This window comes from Ictidomys tridecemlineatus, chromosome 3, assembly GCF_052094955.1.
Source record: "Ictidomys tridecemlineatus isolate mIctTri1 chromosome 3, mIctTri1.hap1, whole genome shotgun sequence".
Lineage (NCBI taxonomy): Eukaryota > Metazoa > Chordata > Mammalia > Rodentia > Sciuridae > Ictidomys > Ictidomys tridecemlineatus.
The window spans coordinates 13,862,964-13,881,274 of NC_135479.1; positions in this window are offsets into that span (position 1 = coordinate 13,862,964).

Sequence of the window (18,311 nt, forward strand, 5' to 3'; positions counted from 1 at the left end):
CCCCAGCCTTATTTTGTATTTTATTAGAGACAGGGTTTCACTGAGTTACTTAGCACCTGGCTAAATTGCTGAAGCTGGCTTTGAACTCGAGGTCCTCCTGCCTCAGCCTCTGGAGCTGCTGGGATTACAGGTGTGTGCCACCACCCCTGGCTTATTGTTCTTTTTTTAATTGTTGATTTTTTTTCCCCCTCCAGTATTGATGATTGAACCAGGGCTGCTATACATACACTGAGCCACATCCCCAGCCCTTTTTGGTTTTTGGTTTTTTATTTTGAGACAGAGTCTCCCTAAATTGCAGAGGCTAGCCTCCTACTTGCAGTCCTCCTGCTTCAGCCTATCAAATAGCTGGAATTACAGGTGCCTGGTTGTTGTTCTCCTCCTCCTCCTTTTTTGTCAGCATTGGGGATCAAACCAAGAGCCTCACAAGTGCTAGGCAAGTGCTTTACCACTGAGTTACATTTCTAACTCAGCAAGACAGGTATTCTCACAATGAGATGACCTAGTTTATTGAATAAAGGGATTTCATCAGGGCCAGAGATGTGGCTCCGTGGTAGAGTGCTTGTCTAGTATGCATAAGGCCCCAAGTTCAATCTCCACATCACACACACACACACAAAAAAAGAATTTCATCAAAGAAATTATTACCAGTCACCAGGCACACACTCATAATCCCAGCTGCATGGAGGCTACAGCAGGACTATCTCAAATTCCAGTCCAGCCTTGGCAATTCAGCAAGATCTTGCCTCAAAATTTAAAATAAAAAAGGACTAAGGATGTAGCTCAATGGCAGTGCACCCATGATTTCAATCCCAGTATCACCACCAAAAAAAAAAAAAAAGAAAAAGAAAAGAAAAGAAAGAAATCGTTATCAATAAAGCACTTACATCCATCCTGAGCAAAGAACTTTCTTGGTTGGCTTCAATAATGCTTCAGTTCATCAGGTGACCTGCCATGTTTCTGTTCATCTTTTTTTAAATTAAACTCTCCAGGTAAGTGTTACTCTGACTTCTGCTGCAGTAGAGACTGCCTGTGGAGCCCAGCCAAAGCCGTGTGTCCACAGTCCCAGGTTCTTGTGATCCTGCAGGAAGAATTTCAAATGAGCCTCACGGAGTAACAAGCCAAGTTGGCATTTATTAACAAGAGTGAGAAGTGAAGCCTGGGGTTGTGGCTCAGTGGTAGAGCGCTTGCCTAGCATGCGGGAGGCACTGGGTTTGATCCCTGGCACCACATTCAAAAGAAAAAGAAAGAAAACAACAGTGTTGTGTCCATCTAAAACTAGAAAACATGTTAATTAAAAAAAAGAAAAGAAAGAGTGAGAAGTGAGGATAACAAGCCGCATAGATGCTGTGTGGACCTGTCCTCCAGAGAGGATGGTGTGGCTCATACAGCATCTGAAATTTTAAGGGTTTTAGTTTCTTTGTTCTTGCCTTAGTTTCACATTGTTATGTTTTGGATATGAGGTGCCTCCCCCCAAATTCCTGTGTTAATGCAGGAGGTTACATGATTGGGTTACAAGAGCCATAACCTAATCAGTACATCTAATCAGAATGGATTACTTCAGTGGCAATGTAGGCAGGTGGGGTGTGGTGGAAGGAGGTGGGTCACTGGGGGTGCGCCCATCTTCCCTGCGGCCCCTTCCCCTATCTCTCTGCTCCCTGGCTGCCATGAGGTGAGTAGCCCTCCTCTGCCTCTAGGGCCCTGATTTAACATCTGAGCAGCCAGCTTAAACGATAGCCACCATTTTATGAAGTTTCACTTTTCTGAACTTCCTCTTACCTGTTAGTGACCTACCCCATGGAACCATAACCCTAAGCCCATTCCCTGCTATTTGGCACCTGCCTATCTCTGAGGCAAGCATCCCCGCCCATCCCATAGCCCAAAACCACAACTCCAGACCCCTGTCCCACAAAAGCTGGTCACCTGAACATCTTGGGGCCTCTCTCCTCTCTATAGAGAGATGGCCTTTATTTGTCAGCTCTGACAAGTAAACTTCTGTGTGGATCTCTGCCTGGTCTCCATCTTTGATTTCTCACTCGCCCGTCTCTTGCTTTCTCATTTTCCTTTCCCTGCCAAGCCCTTCCGCCATGATGTTCTGCCTCATCTTGGGCCTAGAGCAACGGAGTCAACCAGACATGGACTGAACTTCTGAAACCGTGAGCCCAAATAAACTTTTCCTCCTCTAACTTGTTTTTGCCAGGTATTTTGGTCACAGTGACACATTCCCCCTTTAAGTCGTTTGTTACCCTTTGTATAGCCCTCAGCGAATTTCCTTTGTTAGAGTCTGTGATGAGCTAGTCACCAGAGGAGTGTGGAGGACCTGGTCACAGGGGGTGGGTGTAACATGATTTTGAAAGACTAGTTCTCTTAAGGAGTTATAATTAGCTATGGCTGGGGAAGGTTTGGCAGACCTGTTCCATTTTCCAGATGTTTGTCTGTTTTAATAAGGTTCCCTGTGAGTCCCAGTCGTGGACTACAGCCTCTCTTGGCTGTTTAATGTCCTCCCTGTAAGTTACCACCACCCCTCATTGTCCCTCCTCCATCCACTTGTTCGTGACTGACTAGCTGGATAATATTTCCACTTTGCAGAAGGGAAACAGGTTCAGGGAGGACAAAGGACTTGCCCAAGGTCGGGCCATCTGTGTTGATACCCCACTGAACTTTGAGCAAGTTGCCTGGTTTCATTAAGCCTCCTTTTCTCTGCTTCTCTCCAATCCTTTCCCACCTGCCTGGGGGCGGGGAGGTGGGGTCTGCCTTGTGAATCACATGCACTGATGCATGGGAGGAGCCCGGCTTCAATCATAAACCTTCAATCTGGACTTGCTATTGTTGTGATTGTGCCATTTATGCCCTGTCCAAGGTGGCCCAGGAGAGGCAAAGAAGGGACTGGTGGCCCCTTCACTCTGCTCAGCTTCCAAGTTTCTGCAGGGGTCTGACAACTTGAGGGCTGAGACCTTAGGACCAGAAAAACCACAAACATATCCTTCCAGCTTGTCCCTCAGAGCTCCTCAGACCACGCACAGACACAGATGCTCCTACAGTGGAATTTCCAGCTTGGAGAGGGGGAAAGGAATGTGAATTGAGGTTCACCATAGCCAGAAAAATAATCTATCCTGGCGCCATTCCCAGGGCCAGGCGTTCCCAGCATCTTCCTGACCTGAGTCCACACCCAGGCACACTCTGACCGCCCAGCCACTCTGCTGCTCTCGCTGAACCACCCTTTCTCGGGACATAGTGTACACTGACAGGCCTCAACAGGCAGAGGTGAGAAGGCTCAGAAAAGGGAGGAAGGAGGGAGGCTGAGGCAGGAGGACTGCAAGTTCAAAGCCAGCCTCAGCAACTTAGTGAGGCCCTACGCAACTCGGCAAGACCCTGTCTCGAAATAAAATATGAAAAAGGGCCGGGGATGTGGCTCAGTGGTTAAGCACCCCTCTGTTCAATCCCTGTTAAGGAAGGAAGGAAGGAAGGAAGGAAGGAAGGGAGGGAGGGAGGGAGGAGAAAAGAAAAGAAAAGAAAAGGGAGGAAGGAGAGAAGACCAGCTTCCTTCTATCCTGCAAGCTAATCTCTTGGACTACAGCCCTCCCCCAAGACCCAGGCTGTGCTCACCCAACCCCACAATGGATAGTGGGACATTAAATCTGTTTTGGAGATGAAACAGTTCCCAACCCTCCCCCCCCCTTTTTTTTTTTAATAGGGAGAGTGCTAGCACTAAAACCCAGGGACACTCTACCCCTGAGGTACATCCCCAGCCCTATTTATTTTATTTTTGAGAAAAAGCCTTGCTAAACTGCTGAGGCTGAGCTTGAACTTTCAATTCTCCTGCCTCAGCCTCCCCAGTCACTTGGATTTTAACCATGCACCCCTGGGCCTAACTTCTCCTTCTTTTTTTTTTTTCCGTACCAGGGATTGAACTCAGGGGCACTCAACCACTAAGCCCCATCCCCAGCCCATTTTTGTATTTCATTTAGAGACAGGGTCTCACTGAATTGCTAAGCACCTCACCGTTGCTGAGGCTGGCTTTGAACTTGAGATCCTCCAGCCTCAGCCTCCTGACAGCTGGGATTACAGGCATGTGCCACTGCACCTGACCCTCCCCAAGTCCTTCTTCACACTATTGACAAACAAGGATGGAGGATATATGTGTTGTCTATTTTTCCTGTATAACCATAGTAACCAGATGTCTTGAAACTTTCACGTGCCTGAAAGCCTCCAGCCTCTTATTGGGGAGCAGCGAATCTTATTGCACTCTCACATTCTTATCCACGCAGAGGCTCTCTGCCCTGTGCCCTGGGTATTTCCCTTTGCAGCAAGCCATAGACCTTGCCCTTCCACATGAAAGGAACAGTGATTTCACTTTTCCTTTTAGAAATCATCACTGAGACAAGTAATTCTGCAGAGTTTGGGCCACTTTAAAAATAATTGGCTTATAAAGTGAAAATATTCTTTTAAACAGTCATATCAGGGCACTGACTATTACAAGGCATTCTAGCTATCTTTGTGTGTGTGCACAGGTGCACGTGTGCGATAGATGGATTTCAGGGCCTCTGGGCAAGTGCTACCACTGAGCTATACTCTGCCTTTCATGGTTTTACCAATGAGCTTTACCAACAAGCTACATCTCTAGCCCTTTTTATTTATTTATTTATTTTTTAAATTTGAGTTAGGGTTTCTTGCTAAGTTGCTTAGGGCCTCCCTAAGTACCAAAAGAGGAAGAAAATAAAAAAGGAGCTATTTATTGTTTTGTTTATTTACTTATTTATTTGTACATACCAGGGATGGAACGCAGGAACACATAACCACTGAGTCACACCCCCAGCCCTTTTTATATTTTATTTAGGGACAGGGTTTCCCTGAGTTACTGATTGCCTCACTAAGTTGCTGAGTCAATCCTCCCACCTCAGCCTCCAGAGCCACGAGGATTACAGGTGTGCACCTCCACACCTGGTGCACTATTTAGTGTTTTTCTTTTTTCTTTTTTTTTTTTTTTAAAGAGAGAGAGAGAGAGAGAGAGAATTTTTAATATTTTATTTTTTTAGTTCTCAGCAGACACAACATCTTTGTTTGTATGTGGTGCTGAGGATCGAACCCGGGCCGCACGCATGCCAGGCGAGCGCGCTACCACTTGAGCCACATCCCCAGCCCCTATTTAGTGTTTTTCAAATCCAGTTTAGAAGCTGGAAGTGGGACTCAGTGGGCTTGTGGAGAAATGTCTCAGTGGCCACAGGCAGAAAGCAGGCAATGATGGGATACATGGCCTTTGGGGACTCCTCACAGACCCTCAGCATTTCAGAAGCAATACTGAGGGATCTGGGGACCTGGTTCCAAGATAATTGAAGGGACCAATGGCATTAGACAAGCTGGGGTCATCTGGGGGTTTGGAGAAGAGCAGAACATGTATCATAGGAAGGAAGGACAAGGACTGGGTCCCCAGCCATCACTGACCACATCTGGCAGATAAGACTCAGCAATGCTGTTTGTGGCTTTGACCAGGGGCAGATCCAAAGAAGTGACTCCGGGCTTGAACCCCTCCATAGTTTACATTACTTTCCCCAAAGTTACCCCAAGTACACTATGACCATTCCCAGACACTTTTAAAGACAATCTAGCTCTCAGCTTTTTCCAACTGACTTGTGGCTCCCAAATCCCAGCTAAATAGAAATTAAGGGCTATCGCTGGCCCCAGGGAAGGAGCTGAGAGAAAAAAGTACCTAAGGATTACATTTGGGAAAAGTTAGCTACTCTCTCTGTGCCTCCATTGTTCTTGTTGGTAAATTGAAGATAATATTACATATAATTCTTAGGACTATTTTGAGTATTTCATTGATTCAGACACTCCTTTTGTTTGTTTGTTTCCTCACAAACTTTTTTTTTTTTTTTTTCCTGGTACTGGGGACTGAACTCATGCCCGCTAGGGAAAGGCTCCACCACTGAGCTACCCCCACTCCCAGCCCCGACATTCCTTTTTTTTTTTTTTCTCTGAAATTGGGATGCACCTTGAGATAAATGGTGTCTTGTATTCATGGTAGTCATTCCTCAGTATCTGCATGGGATTGCTTCAAGGACTCCAGTGGATTCCAAAATCAATAGATTCCCGTGTCCCTTTTTTTTGTGTGTGACATGGAAGCCAGACATGGTGTCACACACCTGTAATCCCAGCAGTTCAGGAGGCTGAGGCAGGAGGGTCACAAGTTCAAAGCCAACCTCAGCAACTTAGCAAGGCCCTAAGCAACTAAGCAAAACCCTGTCTCTAAATTAAAAAATACAAAGGGGTAGGGACGTGGCTCAGTGGTTAAGCTCCCCTGGGTTCAATTCCAGGTACCAAAAAAAAAGAAAAAAATTCCATTCATGATTAGTTGCATTCTGGGATGTGGAACCTGTGGATAAGGAGGGCCAACTGCATGTATAGACCCAAGCCTTTTCTGTGACTTCTCCAGTGGTTCCCCCTACTGCCACCTATTCAGTATGCCCCGCCCAGTTAGGGCCACCGTGATGGGGCAGAGGTAATGGTGGTCGCCTCTTCAGCTGTAATGTTTCCTCCAATCTCTGAGTCTCCTCGTCACTGCCTGTCTTGTCAGGTTCTTGAACATCTTATCTGAATCCACCTGACAGACAGACAGACAGCCTACAGGAACTTCAGGAAAGATGGTGTAGTCAACAATGCTGGGGTCCTGTCCCAGCCCGTGCAACATCCATTCCTGCTGGCGCCATAGGAAACCAGAGTGTGTTGGTAACCTGAATTTAACCTTGGAGTTCTGCTTCTGCACTAGCTCCCTTGGGAGCCTATGTGCTTACCCTATCTACAGATATTCGTTTTTGGCCAGGAGGGAGTACTGGGAATTAAACCCAGGGGCTTTACCTCTAAGCTACATTCCCAGCCCCCACCCCCACCTTTTTTTTTTTTTTTTTTTTAATATTTTGAAACAAGGCCTCACTAAGCTGCTTAGGGCCTTGCTGAGTTGCCAAGGCTGGCCTCAAACTTGCAGTCTTCCTGTCTTAGCCTCCTGAGTTGCGGGGACTGTAGGCATGCACCACTACCCCTGACCCTGATTTTGGACTTCTTTATAAAAAATATTTTATTTATTTACTTATTTTTATGCAGTGCTTAAAAATAAGCCCCAGCCCCAATTTTAGACTTCTAATGTCTTTTTTTTAAGCTCATAAATATTTTCCCTGTGAGTTCAATGTGTACTTGTCTCGGCCTTGTTCTTTGACCAAGCACCACCGAAAATTGTGGCCCTTTCAAACTGCCTACGCAGCCACAAGGATCCCAAGATCCTTTCTTCCAGATGCCCCAGTTCAAGCCTGTTCTCTGTTGCTTCAGCTGGTGGAGCCCATCCTTCCCTCGACCCTCATTTGACTTAGGAACTGCTGGAAACTTCAGGGTTTCAAAAGGTTTCTATCAGCACTTTGGACAGGGGACTTCTTCTTTCTTGAAAGCTCTTCTTCGCTGTTGCAAAACATTTAACATCCCTGGCTTCCACCGCAGGTGCCAATTATGTCCCTAATGACTGAGACAACTAGAGAAAAAAGAAACCATCCCCTGACATTTCTAGAGGCCCCTGGGAGAATATTACTGCCCTTGTTGGAGAAAGGCCAGAACAAAGAAAATTGTAAATAAAATGTAGCACTACAGAATACTCTTCCAGGGCTGGGGGTGCAAGAAAGAAATCTGGGCATGGCGGGACATGCCTGTATTCCCAGCAACTGGGGAGACTGAGGCAGGAGGATTGTAACTTCAAGCAGGTAAGAATCAAACTGGGAAAGAAAGGAGGGTAAATACTCCAAATGGGTCAGAGGGTACATGGGCTGTCAAATGATACTTAGGACTGAGTTTTGAGGGTGGCTTGTCTGGCCAAGACAGGACCAGAACGGGGGCAGGTACCAAGCCCTTCTAAATCCTCCTAGGCAGGGCTAGGAGGGGCATCCCTTCACTCACCTGGTGGAATGTCTTCACTCTTCAGCCTTCTAGAAGGCAAGATGGAGGCCAATAATCCACCCAGCAGCCCATTCCTTTTTTTTTCTTTTTCTGTTTTGGTACCAGGAATTGAATCCAGTGGCGCTTAATCACTGACCTACATCTCCAGCCATATATATATATATATATATATAATTTTGAGACAGTCTCACTATGTTGCTTAGGGCCTTGCTAAGTTGCTGAGGCTGGTTTTGAACTTGTGACCCTCCTGCCTTAGCCTCCCAAGTTGCTGGGATTACAGGCGTGTACTACCTCCCAGGAGTCCATTTCATTTCAGTAGCAGCAAATGCTGGGGCTGGTCCAGTGGGAGTGTTGTAGGGACAAAGGAGGCAAGGCACCGAAGATAGCAGGAAACAGTTTTATTTGGCTGCAGCCAGGTTCAGAGGGTACAGCCTTTGCTGTAATCAATCAATCCCCTGAACCCTGAGTTCAGGGAGTTTCAGAGTTTTATCCCCAGCATGTAAGGGGAGGGGCTCAGAAGTTCACAGTCTGCAGAAGTTCACATAAAAGCAGCTTTTGCTTTCACTGTTCTGGGCAAGTTAACTCTTCAAGGACAACACCTGAGAAGGGGAGAGCTTCATCTCCCCCTTTTTTCCTCCCCTGCCAGCTGTTACCATGGGCCCATTTGTAATTTATCTTAAAAATGTAGACATCTCTGTGAAGCCCAGCTCAAGGCCAGAGGCCTTGCTTGCACATTTCTTCAAAGTACTATACTGGATACGTTTGTGAAAAATTAGTAAGGGGGTGTCCAGCACCTGGAGTGCTGGTATCTTCTCGGCCAGTGGCCAAGTAAACAGGTTGACACGAAAATAGGAAGTTTATCTACAATGGACTCTTTTGCTGACAGTCCTAAAATCAACCATGATGAAGCAGGCTTTTCTGTAGAGAAAGGGGGTGCCACTTCAGGAGTTTAGTACCTTCTGCACCCCATGTCACATAAGTGCAGGTCTATATAAATGGGAAGGCCTATTATGGCTCTGCAAGGACCAGAATGTCTATTTTTATCAAGATTGGGTGATGGGGCAGGTACAATAGCACATGCCCGTTATCCCAGTCCCTATGGAGGCCAGGGCAGGAGGACCCCAGGTTCCAAGCCAGCCTTAGCAACATATATGAGGACCTGTCTCAAAATAAAAAGGGCTGGAATGTAGCTCAGTAGTAAAGGGCTTGCCTAGCAGGCAAAAAGCTATGAATTCCATTCTCAGGAGGGAAGAAAAAAAAAAAAAAACCAAAACTAGGGGATATGTGTATATCAGAAGGAATTCATAGTACCTCTCCTTACTTGGGGAACCACCAATGGCAGAGCAGAGCCCCATAGTAAGAAGAAAAATGGTTCCCCAAAGACATCCACAACCTGTGAAGGTGTTGTTACATAGTAAGGGAAGGCTGGGTGTGGTGGCGCCGGCCTGTAATCCCAGCGGCTTGGGAGGTTGAGACAGGAGGATCCCAAGTTCAAAGCCAGCCTCAGCAATAGCAAGGCGCTAAGCAACTCGGTGAGACCCTGTCTCTCAATAAAATACAAAATAGGTCTGGGGATGTGGCTTAGAGGTCGAGTGCCCCTGAGTTTAATCCCTGGTACCAAAAAAAAAAAAAAAAAAAAAAAAGTAAGGAGGATCAAGTTTGCAAATGGCATTAAGGTTTATCATACAATATGAAATATGTTTCATCTTCATCCCTGTCCCTGACAGAGTTTCTGAAACTATTAGAACTTTTCCCAACCCCTTGGGTATCAGGGATTGAACTCAGGGGAACTTAACAACTGAGCCCCTTGACTGGGGCTCCTGGGTAGGCTTAGGGTGGGGCTGAACCTTGCTTAAATACCACACCTTGGGTGAGACACAGTGGTGCATGCCTGTGATCCTAGTAACTCAGAGGCTGAGGCAGGAGGGGCAAGTTCATGGCCAATCTCAATAACTTAGTAAGACCCTTTCTCAAAATAAAAAATAAAAAAGGCTGAGGGTGTAGGTCAGTGTTAGAGGCTCCTGGGTTCAATCCCAAATACTACATACCCCAAAAGAAATATCCATATCTTTTGATTAGAAGCCTAGAACTTACAGCCCTCTGCCTCACCTCTGGAGCAGAGCTAGAGATTGAATTTTATTTTATTTTTTATAAATTTTTTTTAAGAGAGAGTGAGAGGGGGAGAGAGAGAGAGAGAGAGAGAGAGAGAGAGAGAGAGAGAGAGAGAGAGAGAGAGAGACAGAGAATTTTTTTTTTTAATATTTATTTTTTAGTTCTCGGCGGACACAACATCTTTGTTGGTATGTGGTGCTGGGGATCGAACCCGGTCCGCACGCATGCCAGGCGAGCGCGCTACCGCTTGAGCCACATCCCCAGCCCGAGATTGAATTTTAATTATCAGTCATTTCCCTGAGATGAGACTTCCATAAAAACCAGTGAATGCTAAGGGACTTGGGGGAGTTTCTGGTTTTGGTGAACACATCCCTGTTCTGGGAGGGTGGTTCTCCTCAACTCCATGAGACTCCTGAGCTCAGGACCCTTCAGGACCTGACCTTTCCTACTTCTCATCTGCAGGCTCTTTCTCATTCTGTCTAACTTTTTTTAAAAAAATGTTTTATAGTTGTAGATGGACAGCATTCCTTTATTTATTTTTATGTGGTGTTAAGGATCAAACCTAGTGCCTCACACATGCTCAGCGAGCACTCTGCCACTGAGCCACAGCCCCACCCTCTGTCTAACATTCTTAATATTGCTGCAATTATAGGTGTGTGCCTCCAAGCCTGGCTCATTTCATTTTTTTATGCATTTCAACATAAGTTACAAACATCAATATACTTTATCCTTCATATCATTAACTTTTTCAGTGCTTGTTGATGGGTTTATATTTTGGGGCGGCCTCAAATGCATGTAAAATGAAATGTACAGATGTTAGATGTGCTGTAAATACTTGGGCTCATGAAATATGGGACATCATCCTATGTTCTTTCCCAGTCAATTGTTAATCTTTCTGGCTTCTCCCCAGAGGCAATCACTGTCCTGATACTTTTCTCACCATAGATTTGCCTGTTCTAGAACTTTACATAAATGGAGTCAAATAGTAAGTACCCTTTTGTAAATGGCTTCCTTCACTTAGCATAATGTTTTTGGGATTTGTTCCTATTGTTTTTATTTATTTATTTATTTAAACTTATGTATTTATTCTCATTTGTTATACATGACAGCAGAATGCATTTCAATTCATAGTACACATATAGTTCATTTCTCTGGTTGCACAAAAAGTAGACTCACACCATTCATGCATGTACTTAGGGTAATGGTGTCCATCTCATTCGACCATTCCCGCCCCCCAATACCCTCTCCCTTCCCCTCCCTCCCCTTTGCCCTATCTAAAGTTCCTCCATTCCTCCCATGCTCCCGGGACTACCCCCATTATGGATCAGCATTCACATATCAGAGAAAACATTAGGCCTTTGGTTTTGGGGGATTGGCTTACTTCACTCAGCATGATATTCTCCACCTCCATCCATTTATCCGAAAACCTATTGTTGTATGTATCAATAGCTGACCCTTCTTGTTACTGAGTAATATTCCATGGTGTGAAATACCAGCTTGTTTAGCCATTTTTCTGTTGATGGACACCTGGACTATTTGAAGTCTTAGGCTATTACAAATAAAGCTTTCTTAAACTTTCTTTTTTGCAATCTTGGGGATTGAACCCAGGCCTTACACATACTAGGCAAATGCTCTACTACTGAGCCACATCCCCAGCCCTTTTAATTTTCTTCTGAGACAGAGTCTCTCTAAATTGCCAAGGCTAGCCTTAAACTGTTGCCAAAAGCTTGGCAACTTTTTTTTTCCTTGTCCCCAGTGCTAATCCAATAATGAGGACATGGTTTTGATAAAAAGGAAAAGGAAGGTTTATTGCTTTGCTAGCAAAGGAGATTTGCTAGCAAAGGAGGCTCTGATTCTGCCCATCCACAGGAACAGGGGGATTTTACAGAGGTGGTTCAGAGAAAATGAGATCCAGGAAAGATTAGGAAGGAGAAGATAAGAGAAGAGAGTTTAGGGAAAAGAATATCAGAAGAGATCAGGGGAAAGAAGATCAGGAAGGAAAAGTTGAGGGAAAAAAGATTAGGAAAAAGAAAAAAAAAATGTAAGTTTCAAAGCCACAAGGGATATAGTCAAAGCATCAAGAGAACCCCTCCTACAAAACTTGTGATCCTCCTGCCTCAGCCTCCCAAGAAGCTGGGATTAGAGGCATGCACCACCACATCCAGCTCGTGAACACTTTTGTACCATTGTGTGTGTGTATGTGTTTGTTCACATGTTTTCACTTCTTTGAATAAATATATAAGAGTACATTTGCTGCATCTTAAAGTAAGGTGTATGCTTTTTTTTTTTTTTTTTTTTTTTTGTGGTGCTGGGGATTAAACCCAGGGCCAGGGCTTTATATATGTGAGACAAGCACTCTACCAACTGAGCTACATCCCCAGCCCAAGGCATATTTTAATCTTACCAGAAACTGCCAGACATTTTCCCAGAGTAGTTGTATCATTTTAAACTCCCACCAGAAATGTTTGAGAGTTCTGCTTATTCTACATCATTGTGAACACGGGCTGTTTCCAGTCTTTAATTTTAGCCATCTCAGTGAGACCATGGAAGTATTTTATTGTGAAATACTTCATTCAGGCATCTTCCCCTGATGACTAAATGATGTGAGAGTTTGGGTTTTTTAAAAATATTCTTTAGTTGTAGTTGGATACAATACATTTACTTATTTATCTCTGTGTGGTGCTGAGGATCAAACCCAGGGCCTCACCTGTGCTAGGCGAGTGCTTTACCACTGAGCCCCAGTCCCAGCCCCATGAGAGTATTTTATGTGCTTACTTGACCATTTATTGAATTGTCTTCTGAAATCTTTGGTCTGTTTTTAAAATTGGATGATTTTAATAATTAAGAGTTTTTTCTTCTTTCTCTCTTCCTCCTGCTTCATCTTCTTTTTGAGTCAAGAGTTCTTTATAGATACTTCTATTTTGTCAGACAAATACATTAAGCATACTTTCATTTAGTTGTTGGTTTATCTATTTATTTTATTAAGTAAACAAAGTAAGTGTTTTCCATGTGGTTAAGATCCTAGCCCATCCATAGCTAAAGAACTACCGAGGATCTTCCTCCACTAGAAATGCCATTCACATCTGGAAGAGGAACCTGCTCATCAATGCTGGGATTGCTACTCAGCAGAAGTAATGAGTCTCTGGAAGAGCAAATATTTCAAATTCTGATGTCTAACTTTTTAACTTATTTTTATGGTTATTGCTGCCTGTGTCTAAGAAATCTTTGTCCACAACCACATCATCCAGTTTCCTTCCAAAGCTTCACGGTTTTTGCTCTTATACCTAGGTCTAAGATCCATCTTGAATTAGTTTTTGTGTATAGTTTGAGATCAGCTGGAAATGTTGACCTTGAGGATTAAGGGTAGGCTGATTTGAGGGAAAACAAGAACAGAGTCATAGCCAGGTATGATGGTATGCACCTGAAGTCCGGGCACTTGGGAGATCCAGGTGGGAGGATCATTTGCAACCAGGGCAGCATACAGAATCTTGACTTAAAAAAAAAAAAGAAAGAAAGCTGCGGTGTGCCTGTAATCCCAAGTGGCTCAGGAGGCTGAGGCAGGAGGATGGCGAGTTCAAAGTCAGCCTCAGCAATTTAGCAAGACACTAAGCAACTCAGTGAGACCCTGACTCTAAATAAAATACAAAATAGGGCTGGGGATGTGGCTCAGTGGTTTGGTGCCCCTGAGTTCAATTGCTGGTACCCAAAAAAGAAAAATAAAAAATGGAAAAAAATAAAGAATTGTTCATCCATGAAATAAAACACATCATAAGGACACTACGAGAGGAATCACATCTTTCTTCTGAGGTCACTTGGGACAAACAAGGTGGAAAAATAGAAGATAAACCATCTAAATTCTTGACCCCTAAGAAACTCATTATAGAATGCTTTTTTTGGAGGGGTCTCCCAACTCAATACCACAGACCCTTCACCCTATATCTTGAGCATGCACAGCCAGAAACAGGTTGGTTCACCAAACTGCACTTCTGAGGACTGACCTGGAGGTGGCGCCCCTGCAGTTAATCTGGAAATGCTGGACCAAGGCTCAGAGCCTTCTGCAAACCGATGGGGATGTCACCTAGCAGAAGAAGATTCCACAACTCAGAAGGCTGGGCTGGACCCTCTCATCCGACTTGGAAGAAAGCAGGGCAATTGCCTGGCCTAACAACACTCCCATGTCCTTAAACTTCTTTTTAACTCCCATGTCTCAGATCCAGAGGCACCTGGGTTTTAAATGCTATACTCCAATTTCTTCATAAATCATTCCAAATCCAGCCATGCCACAGAATCCTTCCATGACACAGCTTAAAAGCTCTTCTGATCACAATGCTCTCTGAGTGTTTCTAAGGCAAAGATGCATCTGACACCTTTAATAAAGAATTGCAAGCATGCTTGGATCGAGGAGTTGGTAAGACTTTCATCGCTGTGACCTGTAGCCTGGCTGGCCCCTTCTCAGTTATGGTGAGCCTCTTCTAATGAGGGGTCAGGTTGGTGGCAGGGCTGCAGGTGATCTGAGGGATTTCATTTGTTCATTTTTGAGCCACTCTTCTGGCCAATGGATTTGATCTGTGCAAACAGGCTGAGGTATGTTTGGAAGAACACCAGCCAGTTCTTACCTCTGGGCATTCAGGTCTAGTTTTCTGAACAAAAGAGAAGTTTGAGACTGAGCCACACAAGGCACAGTCCTGGGAGGAGCCTGTCCTTGCCTGGTCTGGAGGGCATGTGTATATGTATTCCCAGGGCAGAACAAAGCAGATGCATTCCTTCCAGTCTCAATTTATGGATACACTATCTCAGTAGCCAAGATATGGGGAGCTTTTCCCCCAACCTCCGACTTATTTTAAGAGAAAAGAAAATCCTGCTAGGTACAATGGCTCACACCTGTAATCCCAGCAACTCAGGAGACTGAGGCAGGAGGATTGTAAAGTGCCCCTGGATTCCCTGTGCTGGAAAAAAAATAAATACCGAAGAAAGAAAATCCTGTATGCCTTTAGCGTTTGCTGGTAAATGTGTAGTGTGTTTAATTTATCACCTTCCTTCTCCTAAAAAAAAGGTCATTCGTTTGATGATCAAGCTCACATACATTCACTTTTGTGTAATGCAAATAAATGTTTAATAAAATTCTGAATCTCCTAAGATGTTGACTTTATAGCTTCCTGGATGAGAAGGTGGCATTTGGGAGGGTCTAGGGATAATGAAATGGCTGAAATTTCTCCAGGCAGCTTACGCTGATGGGGGCGGGGGAATAAAAATATTCTGTCCCTCTATTGCTCCATGTGAATGACCCATTAAGAAGACTCTTTAGTCTTTGGGGTTTTGAAAAATCTGCCCTGGCTTCCCTGTCTATCAGCCAGGCCTGTTCAGAGAGCAGGGAGGGTCACAAGAAGCCGCTCAAGTGCGGTGGAAACCCCGTTCAGAAAAAGAGATGGTGTGTCACTTCCCCCTGGAAACGAAATTTGTTTTCCAGCATCAGGCCAGCAGGGCTGCAGATTCTTGAATGGGACGCCTGTGGCCGGGAGGAGGAGAGGCATCTCCCTCTAGAGCTTAGTGACTGTCCTGAGGAGCTGGGAAAGCGACAGCGGGTGTGGCTGCCGCCTGCAGCTGCCTCTAAGTGGGAGTTCCCAGGAGCTTCAGGGGGCTCCAGAGGGACAGGAGAAAAGTCACCAGGAACGTCTGAAGACAGAAGGACTTTATTTTCAGGCAAAGCCGCCCTGGCTTGGGATGAATGTCTCTTCCCAGTTTGTTTCACTCTCTCCATTTTGATTCTCAATCATTTCTTTCTCTCGGCTCTGAACGCGGTAATTGATTTCCTTATCAAGAGGCGGGGCGGGACATTTTTCAAAGCTCTCAGGGCGCAGAGGAAATCTACAACCATTGTGTGGCAGACGGCAGCTTTCAGCTGCAGTCATTTTTAGCATCAGGTAAGCCTGTTGGCAGGAGCTTTTCAAATTTTATTCATAAACCTTGTCTTTTACTGATTGGGTAAGCGATAACATTCTTTATTTTGCAACTGCATCATCCAGAAAAGGGGATTTTCAACAATGATAAAAATAAAGCTTGTTGGATCATTTTTAATGGTAATAAATTGGTTCCCAAAGATTTGATTAAAGGGAAAACTAGGTCAATCTAAGCAGAGTCCAAATGAGGTAGAAAGTCCACAGGGGAGGGGAGGATTGTGGAATCAGAGACTCAGTCAATGAAAAAAAAAATTAAGTGTAAAAATCAAAAAAGAAAAACAAGTCGGGTGCGGTGGTGTGGTCCTGAAATCCCAGGGGCTCAGGAGGCTGAGACAGGAGGATTGTGAGTTCAAAGCCAGCCTCAGCAAAAGCAACTCAGTGACACCCTGTCTCTAAAAAAAATACAAAATAGAAAAAATAGGGCTGGGACTGTGGCTTACTACCCAATTGCTCCTGGGTTCAATCTCTGGTCTCCACCTCCCTCCTCCCCAACAAAAGGAAAAACAAATCACCATTCTTTTTTTTTTTTTTTTTTTTTTGGTACCAGGGATTGAACTCAGGGGCACTCGACCACTGAGCCCCATCCCCAGCCCTATTTTGTATTTTATTTAGAGTCAGGGTCTCATTGAGTTGCTTAGTACCTTGCTTTTGTTGAGGCTGGCTTTGAACTTTGGATCATCCTGTCTCAGCCTCCGGAGCCCCTGGGATTACAGGTGTGTGTGCCACTGCGCCCTGCTCATCTTGCATATTTTCTCTGGAAATATAAATATAAATATAGATACAGAAGTATCTAGATATCTATGTTTATATATGTTACACAAAAGACCATTAACTTTACGACCAAAAGGCAAAGAATACTGTTTTGTTTTGTTTTTTTTGTACTGGGAATTGAACTGAGGGGCATTTTACCACTGAACTACACCCCCACCCCCTTTTTAATTTTTACTTTGAGACAGGGTCTCCATAAATTGCCAAGGCTGGTGTGATCCTCCTGCCTCAGCTTCTGGAGTCTTGGGGATTATAGGCAACGTACACCACGCCGGGTTTAAGACAAAGCAAATCTGTAATCCATCCCGTCCCTCATAGAACTTACTTGTTTTATTAATTTTTACTTACATAGGATTCATATACCGTACCCGTCCCTCATAGAACTTATTTGTTTTATTAATTTTTACTTACATAGGATTCATATACCGTAAAATTCAGCCTTTTCAGTAAGTGTACAATTCAGAGGGTTAGTATATTCACAAGGTTGTGCAAACATCCCTGCAATCTAATTCCAGAGCATTTTCATCACTGCAAAATGCAGCCCTGGAATCATAACGGTTACTCCCCATTTTCCCTCTCCAGCTCATGGTAACCATTTATCTACTTCCTGTCTCCTCGGATTTGCCTATTCTGGACATTTCATATAAATTGAATCACACAATATGTGATTCCACAAAAGAAGCCTTTTACGTCTGGCTTCTTTCTCTTAAGCATGCTTTGAAAAGAAACTGTAGCAAGATATATATAGATATAATGTGTGTGTGTGTGTGTGTGTATTATATATAATACAAAATTTACTGTCTTAATCTTTTTTTTTTTTTCCAGTACTGAGGATTGAACCCAGAGGTGCTCTACCACTGAGTTACATCCCCAGCCCTTTTTATTTTTTTATTTGAAGACAGGGTCTGCCTACATTGCTGAGGCTGGCCTCAAACTTGCCATTGTTCTGCCTCAGTCTTCCTGGTAACTGGGATTACAGGGGCACGCTCCCACACCTGGTTTAGGTTTAACACTTAAAAATTTAAAAAAAAAATTGTTCTAATTAGTTATACATGACAGTAGAATGCATATGACACATCATACATAAATGGAGCACAACTTATCATTCTTCTAGTTGTACGTAATGTAGAAACACATCAATTGTGTAGTCATGTATGCACATGGGGTAATAATGGCCAAATCCTTCTACTGTCCTTCCTACTCCTGGGTTGAACATTTGGAGGAGCTGCCAAAACATTTTCTACAGTGCGGTACCTTTCTCTATTCTCACCAACAATATATAAGGGTACCTGTTTCCCCACATCATTGCCAACACCTCTTAATTTCTATTTTTTCTTTCTTTCCTTTTTTATAATAATTTTTACCTTTAATTAATTAATTAATTAATTAATTTTAACGTGGTGGTTTTTTTTTTTGTTTTGTTTCTTTTTGCAGGGCTGGGGATGAAACCATATCTCGAACCACATGCCAGGAGATGCCAGGCAAATGCCAGGCAAGTGTTCTATCACTGAGCTACAGCCCTAGCTCCAACATTTGTTATTT